Raw genomic sequence first — 15,156 nt, 5'->3', positions numbered from 1 at the left:
GCATATTTTGATGGACCTTTTTTGTACATTGCACTGGAAAATAAGTGGACTCAAGACAATAGACTTTCATATTTAAAAAAAAAAGAAGGGCAATTCAACAGAATATTTAAAGTTTTGCGAATGTGAAAAATGGCTTTCCTGCTTTTTGAACAAAAAAATATATTAGTAAAATCAACTCACCGATGGTTGTTGTTGTAATCACCTGCTTGTTGCCATGAATGTCAATATTTTATGATGATGATTTTTTTTTTTTAAATGCTTGGTTTTCACTGAACCTGTATTAATTTTATCATAAAGATATCTGGCATGAATATGGAGATACACCCGGAAAAAAATAAAAATACTCTATTATACTTTACCACTGTTGCTCTCATGATCAGGGAGTGTATTTGACAAATTATGGCATTTTTCAGATTGACTGTTAAATCTGAAACATTTGACGACGTTCACCGGCAATTAAAATTTGAAATTGCTCGAATTGCATTAACTGTGGTGTGAACAATATGAGCTAAAACTCCAGCCAACTTGATTCCTTTTGAGAATCTACTCTCTAATGTACTTTCCCACAAAGAAGCATGTAAGGTGTCATACATTTTGCGCTATGGCGCCAGGCAGTTGTGCGTGTCCATTTGTCATGCTGTCGTGTTAATTAGCAAACTGAAGATGAGAGTGAAATTACAAACACCTTGCACTTGGCACACAGGGAAACGCACACTTGACATACACCGCCAGACATAATGATGCAATCGCAAAAACTAATGTTGCATGTTTAACGAGGAAGGCCTCTGTCGGCATTTCCTTCAGCCCAACTCACCACAAGATAATACTTGTTTCAAGTATGCAATGGTACTTATGTGATCCGAAAGCACAGCATTTAAAAAGAGCGAGCGAAAGATTTTTAACGTATAATGAGCTGAAGTACCTTGAGCAGCGATGAGAATTTTCCCAAAAAGTGATAACTTGAGGAAAAAAGAAATGCAAATTGCTGAGCTGCAGACAACCTTTCACCTTCCCAAGTGACTCTCTTTGAGCATGTTTGAAGGTGAGAACAATTCAGCTTGCCCACAAGAGTTTTTATCCAAGCATATCTCATGGTTTCTATCGATCTCTAATGTGGATTATCCTTTCTGATTAGAAGGACACGTGCTCATGAGGCTGCAGGGTTTTGAGGACAGCGTCGACAAAGGGTCTGGGCCTTAACAACAATTCTATAACGCTACTACACATATCAGTGTGAAAACTCAAGTGTTCTGGTATTCCCATGAATGGTGATGTAAGTGCATTGCTGTTGTTACACATGCTGTAGTTATTGATCCAGCACTTTTGCAATTTGCCCATTTGGGACAGAAATATGCGGTGAGACATGGCCCATGTAATATAAGTAGAGAATAATAAAAAATAAAAAATTGTGTTCTAAAGAATTTTTTTTGCATATTATTGAAACTGAAATGATTGAACATTGAAAAATCAAAATCTCTTACATATAGCCCCCTCTAAAAAAACAATTAAATAAAACTAAAATGATTCAAAATATGTTTGAAGGCACAGAAAGCCACCTCAAAATAACATTTGCTTTTGATCAGCAAGCCTGCTTTCATGAAGGTCTGCAGAAATCCGATGATTATTTTTGTCGAGAGCCTGCAATCTGAGGATTTTTAATATTTTGATTTGAACAATGATCATCGATTAGATGCCGATTAATCAATCAATTTAATAAATACTACATTGATGGTGTTTGAACAATGACAGTATACCCCTTAAAATATTCAGTTTTATTCTGGCTGGAGTTTTACTTGAAATAGTGATTTGTTTACGGCTCTCAGAACACGCTTCCCAGTTTGCGTTACCCTTGCTAAATTAGCATCTCACCCTCGTGAGAGTATTTTAAAAGTCACAGACTGCTTAGTTGAGATGTGACAGCCCCCAGCTGGACCAAGTTCTGCAAGGGTGGTCTTGGTGACATTACAGCAAGCGGCGCGTGACAAACCACCGGCACACCAGTCGTGACCCGCGAAATAATCTCCGACAGACGAGGACAAGGGCCAGCTCGACTCGCACTCTCACCTGATGCCCTTTTGGCTCGTCCTCTACCGCTGCTATAGAGTTAGCTAGGCGTAGGTGTGAGATGAACTGCCTGCATCGGCAAAAAGCTTCTTGTCAGGTGATGACAAGTAAATGGCAGGGGAGGAAAAAATTAAACACATCACCCTGAAGTTTTACCTCTCCTGCTGTCAATTAGTCTCAATCAACTGCATCGTTCCTGTTTAGGGATGTTATGACAATCTCGCTCTGTCTTGCCAATCTGTCAAGGTATGATAAACCTACACTATATGTTATCTCAACACTTCTGTCAGCCGTCAACAGCGGGAGCTTCTCCTAATTGTGTTGACACGCCGGACAAAATGGGCACTGAATCCTTTGATCGGGACTTTCGGAGAAATAAACACAATCTCTGACTTGTTCATCAAGACATTTTAAAGTGAAAAAGTAGTTTTCTGAAAAGTGATTGGCATCTGACGTCTCTCCTCTCGGCTGTATTTCACAGAGGTGAAGTGGCGCTTATCAATGGAATGTCTAGGCCCCGATGCATTATTAACAGGTGTCTCCGCTCTGGCTTGCTTGGCTAAAAAGGACTTAAGTGGGAAGCAACACTGTCAATCTCAGCCTTCCTCTGAGAGTCAATTAGGAGATAAACAGGGCGACATGTCTTTGGAGATGCGGGGAGACGGCAGATAGGCTCTCCTGCGGATGTCCTGGGGCAAGGTAAACGGGCAGTATAGCTCTGCTGAAAGCAATGTGCACCCGAGAGGTTACCCATGTTTTTAAGTCTACATGCATCCACTATGCAGTAAGTACGATGTTTGCGTGAGTTTGTGCGTGCGTGCGTGCAAGATTGTCCGCGTGTGCGTGTTGTGAGCTGAATGTCACCCTGATCTGTTCCAAGAGATGTCAATTTGGAGAGCAATGCTCTTGAAATTGATTTCACGTTGCTCTCGTTGCACGTCCTATATATGAGTGTGGGGAATATCTCATGCCTTCGTGTTTGAAAGTCATAATAGTTTCTTCATACAATGTAATGAGCTATAGGGAATGTATTTTTGTTTTTTATTATTCTAACTTTCAGCCCAATTAAGATATGTATGACCTTTAACTGTATTCACACAGCATTTTATCATGATATTTATTTATGATATTTATTCAGACAACAATCTAGGGAACCACTGGGGTGTGCAAATATAGCCGACAAACGGCGCCGTGTGATGTCATTGCTGTCAGTGCAACATGAGTGCCACCCATTCCTTTCTGTAAAATGGTGCTGCACATTCCGCTCGAAGGTACCAACCAATTTCCCAATCAACTGCTTGTTCACGATGTGTGACCTATTTAGCGTTAGATCTTGTAAAAGATAAAATGGCAAACATTGGCACTTGTTTGTCGACGCCGTCGCCTTGGGGTGAAAAAGATCCGTTAGGCTGTGCCTATGGAGTGTGAAATGCGGGTGGCGTACGAGTGACACTGTCAGCTCATTTTCCCCCCACCTTGTCTTCTAAGAGTTGGCTGTCAAGGGTTTGCTGTGGTTGGCTGACCCTGTGGAGGTCATTGTGTGTGGATGGAGAGATGTCTTGAGCAAAAAGATCCCCCTGCTTACAGCTGTCAGATCCGCCCGAGCGGTGGACACAAGAGCTGTTCCACCCCAAAGACAGCAGACGGATAAGGATGGGCTACCAAGGGGCGGGCGAGGGATGCGCTGTCGGCCTGGCTCAGCACATTTGATGGGTGGCCACACCGAGCTTCTTACCAGGGGTCCCGGCACCCTGGCAGCTTTTTGTTTAACACGTTGCTCTTGGCTATTCTTCACTCCTAATGCAGATTCCACGCACGACAGTGCAGAGCACGCAGCCTCAGCAGAGGCCGGGGACGCCGCCTTTGTTGACGTGTCAGTCGCCAACGCAGCGTCTCAGCATGCTTCACCAGTGGCCATGACAGGGGATGCAGAGCCCATGAAGGGGGATTAGTGCTGCACCTATTGTCTGAGGAGCATAGCAGTGTTGAATTCAAGGCTATTCAAATACTGTATTTCTTTTCTTTGGCGCTTGACAGGGACGCTCAGTGGCCCCACTCTTGTATCAAAATGTGTAAATGTCATGCCCCCAGCCGAGGCCCTTATTATCTCAGTTGACATGACAAGCAAAGGTAAGATGGTGGATTCTGTTTTTGCTGTCTGCTGGCTGACCTACAGGTTAGGCTCTTTTTTTTTTTAAATGGGGCTAGGTGGGAGCTTGTTCTTGTGTACAAATTATTCTTGACTCAGTTCAAGCTGAAAGGAAAGTGCTTTGACCTAAACATAACCTTCGAAGGTTTTTGGTTGAATTTGATGTTATGAATACTAAATTAGGGGATTTTACTTTTTGGTTGGTTGTTGGCTTTGTTTTATTGACGCTGTATTATCATTATTCGAATTTGAAGCTACTTTGCATTTTCCAATATTCCTCTGGATAAAAAAAATAAATGTAAATTACAAATGAATTAATACGCCGTTTCTTTTTGATTGTCAAAATAACGCAACTTCTTTCTCTCGTCAAAATAACAGTCGAATTGTTCATTTTGGTATTTTGATACAGTATGTTTACACCTGCTACCTACTTTCAGTGTATAGTATTTTTTTTAAAAGACAAAAAAAATTGGACTGTGTAGTTACGCGTACAGAAATTTGGAAAAAAAATATTTATTTTCATAAATAATTTTTACAGAGCTAAGAAGGACCACAAGTATAGTCTGAAAAGTATTTGCGATATCATTCTGGCACTGCGCTGTTTATATAAACACTCTAAGTGACATGTTTTTTGCGTCATAACAGATCAAGTATGATGAAATTGTCTCGTCACTCTTGATTCATAATCTGACACTATAACAAACAATGAGGCATCTGGAATCATTGCGACGTTTCTATAGAATACAATACACGTGCATGTAATCAAATGATGAGATGTTATCATGCCTTTACAAGCATTGCCAAATCTCTGGTGTTGATGATACACTGTAAACACAACTCTTTTGTGAATTGATGTACAATTGCAGACATGTGTTGAACATCCTGCTTGAAAATTGTTTTTCCTTTTCTGCCTTGACATTCCGCAGGTTAGGATTTAAGTGGGTCAGGGTTCGGTCTAAAATCCGACCAAGTATTAAGCTCACTACCAAGTAGTGGCCAAAAAAAAAAAAAAAAACTTGCCTACAAGCAATTTCAAACATGCATCCTCCTTTAGGAGATGAGAGGGAAACTGTGGAGCGAAAACCATCTTTATTTTCCCTCTGGTGTTGATGTCAGCGAAAGGTGGGTAAGCGGGTCATGGTTAGCTAGAGTGTGTGTACTGTAGCTTTGACTGGCCTTGATCCCTGTCAGAGCGCCATAATGACTAGGTTTCCTTTCCTTCCAATCGGCTGGAAGTAACGGCCACTGTAAAGGCCTTGATTGCAGCTTCTGCACAACACTGTTCCACATGGCAGAGTGACTTTCTAGCCCCCTTCAATCAGCTGCTGTCTGGCTCACATACAGCTTGCCATCCTCTCACGACGTCTTTGCCGCTACATCACTTGCCGGCCCACCCCTTCTTCTATCACGGCAAGCTCACCGCATATAAATGGAAAGTGCCCTCTTCACTCAGCTAGGAACTAGGGTCTTAAAGTTGCACTTTTAAAGTTCAACTAATGTATTGGTTTTAATTGCTTTGTTGAATGGAATTCACTCTATACAGGGTACGTTTTTTAATATGGTGTAGTAAGCAATATAGACATTTAACAAAATTTGAAAAAGTAGTAAGTCCTGATAAGTCAATTGACTTTACGTGATCAAAAAAAAAAAGTTGACAAATTCAGATAATTCTTTATACTTATTACAGAACACATGAAGCTTTGTATTTGTAATCAAGAAGACTGCACCATGGAGGCCAGCAGTGAACAAGCTAACGGAATAAAACAAAAAATATTTTATGACATAATAAAATTCATATTGCATACATTATCTGAACGGTTAAAACCAAACGAGCTTAACACAAAAAGTGGTTGCATTGCAGTTAGAACTTAGCGGCGTGTGTACACACACTAATCACAACTATGCAATCTACTTCGATTAACATGATGAAGACATTTCTACTTTTGTATATTAGGGTACCAGAGTGATTTTCATCCTGAATGATGTTCATTAATTTTTAATCTGTTTGTTTATCCATAAATTCACCAATAAGTTATCAAACTGTGAATAAAATTAAAACATGATTAATTCACTAAAGCAGGCGCGGCTTGTGGTCTGGGAGGATAATATCAGTATGGCTTGGGAGGAATCTGGAAGAGGTGTCCTACTTTGTGTAGGTCACTTCCAATTTTCTGGATAACCATATTTGTTTAGAATCAGGTCCATAATGAAAGGGGAACCAACCCAGGAATTATCACAGTTAATTAGCAAGATGCTGCACAACAAGCTCAGCTCCGATTGAAGCCCACTGGCTGCACGTACTAGAGGATGGCTGCAGCCAAGAGAAACCAGAAGGCTTTGTGAATTGATCAACAAATTACACAATGCCTTTTTGGCAGCCATGTCAGGAGCAGAAATATATAGCTCAGATTTTGTTCTGTTTGTCGCCGCTCAGGCTTTAAGATAATTTACGGCGATCGAGTGGTAACTTGGTGGCTGTCCAAGTTTAATTTTTTGTTTTCACCCATGCAGGCAGTGGCACACAAAATAAGTCAAAACATGTGACCCACCATTAGCATTACAGAAAGAGTCTATGACTACTTGTTTTTTTGTTTATTATCAATTCACATGAGAGCACTTCATTTACAATGTAAATGTAAATTTTACATCGATGTACATTTAGCGATAAACGAACATCGTATGTAATTCCTTTGCTATCGTTAGTACCTCTGAAAAATGTATTTTGGCTGGGCATAATTAAAAATAAAAATATATATCCATAACTTTCTAAAGGTGATGACGATATTAATACAATGTTAGTTCTGTGAAAGCATTAATGTATTTAAGCTGATTTTTATTTTATTTTTTAATATATAATATATATTTTGGAGTTAATAAAACAACTATTTTGTATCCAAAGAAAACACACATTTAAATAAAAAAAAACATTACAAATTATAAATATAAAATGTATTATTCCACATTCTGTATGAATATATTTTAAATGTCAATGTTGCGGGGGCTGTTGCCTCTCTTTGGCCCTGTCAAGCGGCTTGTGTCCTTGTGGATTCTTGGAGCATATCATGCAGATTGCCCAGTGGCATACGGCAGAGTTGGGAGTAACTTGATGTTTCTGGGAATTGCATCCAAGCAGAGATGCGGCACGAACATGGTTAGAATCTGGTCCGATGGATTTTTGCAGGCAGCAGAGTGTGAAATGTACAGAAATTTTTGTGTTAGTATACAGCTGCTTCTGTATTTGCACCTCCTTGTACCTCCTTACTGTCACACTCAAATTTGACAACTCGACAACTAGAAAGGCATTTTAGATATTAATTATATATCATGGGATAATATATCCAGCCATACATTTTCTCTAGCACTTATCACAAGGGGCGCAGGTTGAACAAATCATATTTTTTAAATTTCAAATGGACACACACACAGCGAAAAAGTGTACAATACGAAATATTTGATTCATTTATAGTGTTGCAGCACAGATAAAAGGAAGTGATTAAAGATTTTGGCAAAACTGTAGCCCTTAGACACACTATTAAAATAAAATAGAAAATATTTTTCCATTACTTTTACCTACTTACCTTTATTTAAATGGTATTGAAGTGGAGCTACTCCAGCAGAGATAATTTGCAGTACGGCCATTTTTTATTTATTTTTTAAACAATTCACTTAGTTTCCCTTTTTTATTCCCAAAAAAACATGTGTACACACACATACACATGCAGACATAAATATATAAGCTACTAGCGATGGCTGTAAGGTTATGTACTTTAATCACCTCAGGTGATGAGACCATTTGCATGTGTCAGCAATCGAGGCAAACTCATGCACTCCTTCTTTTGTGTTTCTCCATTAAGCTTCCACTGTGCTCCCTGCACGCCCTGCTGTTTGGCTTCTTCTGGGCTCTTTGGGGGAGGAACTTAAAAAGAAAGGAGAGAAAAATGTTGACTAAAGTATTAACGTCAGTCATTCTTTTCCTTTTGATTATAATCTGTAGTGGCTCATGTTACACTCATTAAGGCGGCTGAGGCTTTGGTTGGAATTGGGTTGCGCTGAGTGATGTTTGAGCTGTAGGTACGTAGCAGGAGCAGGCTCAAAGCAGTTAAATGAATAAGGAAAACACATTTGAAAGAAGAATTGCCAGTAATAATATGACCAACGCACAACAGGACATCCGGTGAATGCTTGTCTCATCCTGCAGGAAGGTGATGGAAAACATCCTGTCATAATTATTTTTACCGCTGCAATCATCCCTCTGCACACTTTCAGGAATATAAAGAAGCAAATAAGTTACAAGTGTGTCATTGCAGTAAGTACACTGAAGGTACTGCATCTTCGTTTAGCATAATCCATGGCAAGATGTGCCACACTGTGATCAGCTCCTATAAAATGTTTCCACGTGTTATTTTGCAGCCAATCAAGGTGACAGGAAAGTTTAAAGCAATATATTTTTAGATATCAAAAACTATATTGTGTCCATTTAGAAGATCATTAAGATCTGTGTTCATTTCAGATTACTGGACATGGGAAAAGTATACACCTGTCTTTCTAGGGCTCAAAGCTGACAAAGTTCACCAGAGAGAGAAAAAAAAGTCATGCGGTCCAACAGAGAATTTTGAGACGGTAAAAAAGGAAAGAAAAAAAATCTACGCTGCAATTGTTGCTCTCGTGAGAAAGGAAGCCTTTATATGGTGTATTTTGGAACTCACGAGAAGGAACGGAACAGAACAGAGGGCAGTCTGGGTTTTCAAACCCTCAAGTTAAGTGAAAATGTTCTCAGATGTCTTTACTGCTCTATTAAAGCAGACTGATTATCATTGTGTTGAAGCAAAATAAGACATTTGTAAAAATTTGCCTTTACATTGGAATACAACAAATGACATTTTGGCATATTCTATTATACATGGACCAACCCAGTAACTGTTTCATATACATTTTCTATGTTCTATGTGTAAATTTAAATATTAGGAATTAAAGCTTGTTTTTTTATCCGTATTTGTCGATTAAGCTATTGATTAATCGATGATTAAAATGATTACTTGCAGTCCTAATTTGTTGTAATGTGAACAGCGTCATTAAACTCTGGTTCGGACTATGTTCAGTTGAGGATCTGCTAGAAAAATAACTTGACATGATTTGGTCGTGGTCAGAAAGCCATCTGGCCTCGTTCCAATCGCACCGGATGTTTCAGTTTTGTTTTATTTTGGCAAAATGTGCACTTGGTTAACATTTTTGTTCAGCTGCTAGACGATCCATACTTTATAATTATTGAGGTTTCACGTTGCGATAATTAGGACTGTGCCTACTCCAAGCCTTTTTCTTGGTTACACTTTCACAGTCTCACATGTTTTGTCTTGACCTATTTTGGTATGATTGGGGAGTTTTTTTAGCATGTGGAAAGAAACTGACCCAGTGGGCAAATGAACACTTCACAAAAATAATAACATGCTTTGTACCAGAAAAGAAAATTCTATCCAGGGTTATTTTGTAAATGCATACTGCAAGATGAAATTCTATGCGCCCGATTGCAATCTGTAAATTAAACGAAAATACCCACACAAAATACAACCTGCAGTCCTCAATATACGTACATATATTTAAATTAAAGCTGCCTTTGATGCATTTTTACCTCCCCCTCAAAATCTTGATGGCCCCTTTGTGCCTCAGTGACACAACACTGAATCTAAAAGAGATGGCAGAAAAGTGTCATCTGACAAATGTGAATTTCTTCCACGTTGTCTGAATCACTTTAATCACCAGCGCAGTTCACACTGTGTAGCATTGCTGCATGTCCCCAGTGATCTGGTTGGGATAACTAATTAAAAAAAAAAAAAACACACACACATAACAATATTATGAGCTGACCTAACGCTTCTCTGGGTGGTGATGAGTGAGGGCAAAGTTATTATTCTTTTGAACTCCTGCAGTGTTGGGGGAAGACGGCACACATTCAAAGCAGCATGACGTTGGCTGTTTGTTTCTTTTGTAATTTTTTAATTCCTGGCCTGCTGATTTATGGCTTGATAAGCTCGTTTAATTGTCTTTTTTCCCCAAATAGGGAATAATTTACATATACTTAAAAGGCAGACAGTGCTTTTTCCAAGTCTACTTTTCTTTCCTACCACTTTTATTTCAGCCAAGGCTTTGCTTCACAATCCACAGAGGATGTGAAATGTTTTACATGCTGAGACGCTTTGACACATTTTATTTAAATCCAAACACTTTGAAAGTAGAGGCTCAAAAAGGAACACTTTCTCTCATGTGTTCAATGTTTTAAGTCTTGTTCAAAAGCTCGTGTCATCCCGCTAACTGAATGTCTGGTTTAGACTGGAGCTCACCCCCGTGTTTTTTGGAGAGAAGAGTAAATAAAACATGTCGAAGGCCAGACTCAAACATGCTTGAATTGAGCCCATTTCATCCAGTTCCCTCAGATTTTGAATCCTTTGTCAGAATTGTGTTTTATTTTTTCTCAAGAAATTATTAATGGTGGGCGCACTTTACATTTTTTTAAAGCAGAATATATTACGGATATGCATTGTACACCCTTCACCTCTGGCGGTACTCTCTGCCAAGCTACCTTGTTCACTATTTGTTGCTTTTCCCTGTCAAGCATGAATGTTGGACAGCTCATCCATATAATTAAATCCCCCTTTAAGCAATTTGCTGCAAAGAATCAAATATTTCTATTGCTGATGCTCATATGTGGCATGTCAAGGTGTGAATGCGGCCGAGACAGCATCTCGCTCCCATTGTTCATTTGGGTAGAAAATTGGTCGAGATAGTCGGGTAGGTGATGGAGCTATCGCCCAATTTATTCGCTCAAGTGTCAGTTATGCAGACAAATATGTGCTGGTGCATTTTGGAGCAGTTACAGCCTGTCAACACTGAGAGAGTGCAGCACATTTTGATCAGAATGCAATGGGGCAATCCTTGACTTTTTCCTGTGATGGAAGGACAATGGACACTTGTGGTGGAGCTTATTCCACTAAATTGGTTAGTCCAGCTAATGGCCGTTTAGATGCCGGATAACACGGAGGCATTTTGCTGAAGGATACAGAGGCTATCGTGTTTTTATAGTTGCAGCTTGGAATTTTGAGACAATGTTTTGTACTATGTGACTGTTGTTTTCAATTAAAGTTTGTGTTTGAAAATGCTTTGGCATGTATTCAGGGTTGTTTTTTTTTTACCGTCAAGCAGCTGCTGAAGGAGCAACAAGCCGACTTAAATGTGATAGGCTTCATGGCGTCACTCCATCAAAATAAAGTGCCACATCAAAGTGGAACACTTTTGTCTAGTGTTTGCAGAACTCTCACTGGAAATGTATAATTAGCTGGCCACACAGGTTTTGGTTTTAGTAATTGTGGTGAATTTTCCCCATTGGTCACATCCTAGGACGAAAGAGTTTTTTGGGAACACGCGTGTACTTGTTTTCTTCTGTGATGCACATTAGAAAGTTGATTCAAGCGAAGCAGATGGTTTTTTTTTTATCATCAAGCAATGGCGATAATATGAAATTTTATTTTTATATTGAAAGTATTTCTAAAGGTTACCCAGTCCATGTGATAGGATGATTTCCCGGAACTTGCTATCGAGAAATGTTGGCGCAATAAATCATTCCATCGACCCTCCAAACAATTCAGTTGTTTAACAACTTGGAATACAAAATATGTAGAATTGAAGATTTTTTTAAAAGGGGAATAAAAACTGTTATCTAAAATGATACAGTCCACACACAACAGCATTGTAATACAAGCTTGTGACCAAAATCTCTTGTCGACTTGAAAATGAAGCTGCCCAGTGCCAATTGTTAATTATTCAACAATTCAACGTGCATAGTGATCCCTCCACGACTGAAAGCTCAATTTAAAAACAGCCCACACGCAGCAATATTTGCAATAAACGATCTCAACATAATGCAATGTGATGAATTTTAAATACACAAAATCATTTGGATTAAAATAAATGATAATGACACAATTGTGGGAGAAGCAGCACATGTTCATGTGGAACTGCCCTAATTGGTATATTTTCTTAACTTGAATATGACCAAAAATATACAGAGAGAGGTCTTGTTAGGAGGTTCACATTCATCAAATGAAATGTTAAATGCACATACTTGTTTTCCCAAGTGTATGTAGGAGCGTGTATGATCCTCCAACCTCCACATTTCAATGGTGACCTGTGCACCACGAAGGCCATGGGGGCCCAGGCACACACATGAATCGGCGGTGGCTCGGCACCTACAATGTCACTCCTCCCAGCAATTCACACACATTCACACTCGACGAGAACATCTGGTCTCCAGTATGACTCGTGAATGCAGAGCTTTTGTACGGCCAGCCTGCTGGTGTTAATGACAAGGGCATTCCTCTGCTCCCATGATGCAAATGACCAGAGTTTGCAAAAGAGAGGTCCAACATTGCTTCTGAGGCTGTAACCCAATCCATTCAGCAGAAGCTGCATATGTGTATGTGAATAATTGGCTGAAGGAGGTAAGCCTACAAAGGTCTTTGGGGTCAGAGAAGGCGACCGTAGCACCCCGGCCCATACGTGCCAACTTTGGCTTCCTCCCAAAAGTCTACAGGGGTCACAACAATTTCCCCAAGTCAGGAGTGGGTCAGGATCCCACTTCCCTTCTGCATCAGTCACTGGAAGGATGAAGAGGAAAGTTTGAGGAATGGTCCTTGTGGAATCATCCCAAGAACAAGACATGAAGGGAAAGTTTCCAGTTGTTGGACTTGAAGTTATGTATGGGGGAAGTCCCAAGTTAAGTCTTTATTTTTCACTCCGGAACAATTCATGTTATTATTCACTTTATAATTGGTGAGACATTCCCTTCCAGGTGTCATTAGCCTTCCTTGCTACTGGCACAGTCCTGCAATGCTTTCCATCAAGTTGCTCTTTAAAGTCAGCGCAACGCCTCGCCTCATTTGCCTCCCATCACCGAACAGAGATGCTTCTCGCTGGACCAGAAAGTGAATATATTTAGAGTCAAAGAACAATAAGACTGTTGAAAAACACATATTAATAACTTAAGACTCTTACGTTGAAATGTATTACTGCTTGTCCCAATCTTGCATGCCACTTCTCATGAATTTCATTTGAATTCAAGTGAAATAAAGAAGCACAGAGCGCACTGCACTCCATTTTGTGACTATGCCCAGTCAGCATCATGAATAGTTTACTGTTGTTTCTCAGTTGCTATTGGCCCCAATGCAAAGGTACAAACACCAACCTGCAATCCTACAATGCTGCAGGCACTGAGAGATGCCTTAAATTAGTCATACTGGTTGCAGGCACTATTTTTTGTTTCAGTACCAGCTTGTTAATACAAGTTTCTCCTCAAAGCTCAAACCCAATCCATTGTGAGATGCACTTTTAGAACACATTTAGAAATAATCTCTCTCAAGGACAAACTCATTCAATCATGAAACATATACAAATTGTACAGGCATTTTAAATAAAGCGAAACCGCCAACTGACGTTGGTAACAAGTTACAAATGGAGTCAGTGAATTTTTTTTTGCTTTTGCTGCGAAACTACTAGCCTCATGTAATTGATAGTATATTCTTTTCACATTTTTCTTCTCTTCCACCACTTTTTGAGGTTGGCCCTTCTTTTGGAATGTCACAAAAATGCCACAAAAGCCAAAAACTTTATTTTATGAGAAGCATATTTCCCCAGAAACATTTTAGTCTACCTCCGGATTCTACAAACTTGTTATGGAAATGATCAAAGGTGGGATCATTGACACAAGGGCCATAGTTTCCCAGTGATGTCATAGTAACTCCACTGTGTTCCATCAAAACATAAATACTTTGGAAATTCTTTTGTACCACTGTACCCTTTCCTGAGGAATAGCTGAACAATGAGATCACTCGGATGATTATGGTAGCTCTCTCTGGACCATAGCTTGTAGGATGTGACGACATGAATGTCTTGAAAAGCATACTTTATTTGGGGTGAATAACTTTTTTTTCTTTCCGGTTGAATCATACAGATTATACGTGGCATTTAAATTAGACCAAGGGATGAAATAATTTGTCATTGGCTCAATTTTCAATTCACAAAAGCCTGGCATTTGAACTCCGGCATGAAAACTGTGTGTACAGGTCACTGTAGTCATTAATTTGTTCCTTTTTTTATTTGGCTTGAGCGGGCTGGAAAGGTAATCGGTCAGCATTCACACTAAATTCCTAAGGCAACTGGCCACTTTTATATCTCATAAAAGTACTGCAGCTCCATGTGGGAATTCATATGTCCTGAACTTCTGGCTCAAGACAGCTCAGTCAATGCTTTTTACTTGAACTGCTGTCACCCTGGAGATCGTCCTAAAGACAAATGGAAGATGAAGGAGACAGTGCAGAGTACTGAATCTTACTCTTGTGATGGTCCCTTTTTATTTTATTTCGAAATTGTGTTCTGTAATACATTTCAACACATGGTTGTTCCAAGAATCTCATAATTGTGAGGCCATAATTGTGAGGCCAGTCAAACATTTCATTCCTAATTTCTATTTCCTAAATGACGCATCTATGCTCTCTAATATATTGCTATTAGACAATAAAATTTAAGTGATCATTAAAACGTCAACAAAATGTTTTTCCCTCATTAAGTCTGTGTCCAATACTCAATTTTGGAAAAAAACCAATGCATTATATACCCGGGAGACTTTTTCATTGCGAAATAAACACCAGAAGTAAAAGAGAGGCAGCATGTCGTTTCCTCCAATGGCCCATATTGCAGTGACACATTTCAGTGAGCACATGATTAAGTTCACCAGTGAAGAAGAGCGCCACAGCTAACAGGCCTCCCATGTTGTAATCGAGCCTTTGATAAGGGAAGCCATCTTCCTGTGCACCGCTAAGCAGTTACCACATGATTTTATGAGAGCCACGCTCATTTACGAGCGCAATCAGTTGTAACCCAACGCCCCGCAGGATGCC

Source organism: Syngnathus typhle, linkage group LG14, assembly GCF_033458585.1.
Source record: "Syngnathus typhle isolate RoL2023-S1 ecotype Sweden linkage group LG14, RoL_Styp_1.0, whole genome shotgun sequence".
NCBI lineage: Eukaryota > Metazoa > Chordata > Actinopteri > Syngnathiformes > Syngnathidae > Syngnathus > Syngnathus typhle.
The sequence above is the reverse complement of the archived record's forward strand: the minus strand, read 5'-3'. Positions refer to the sequence as shown.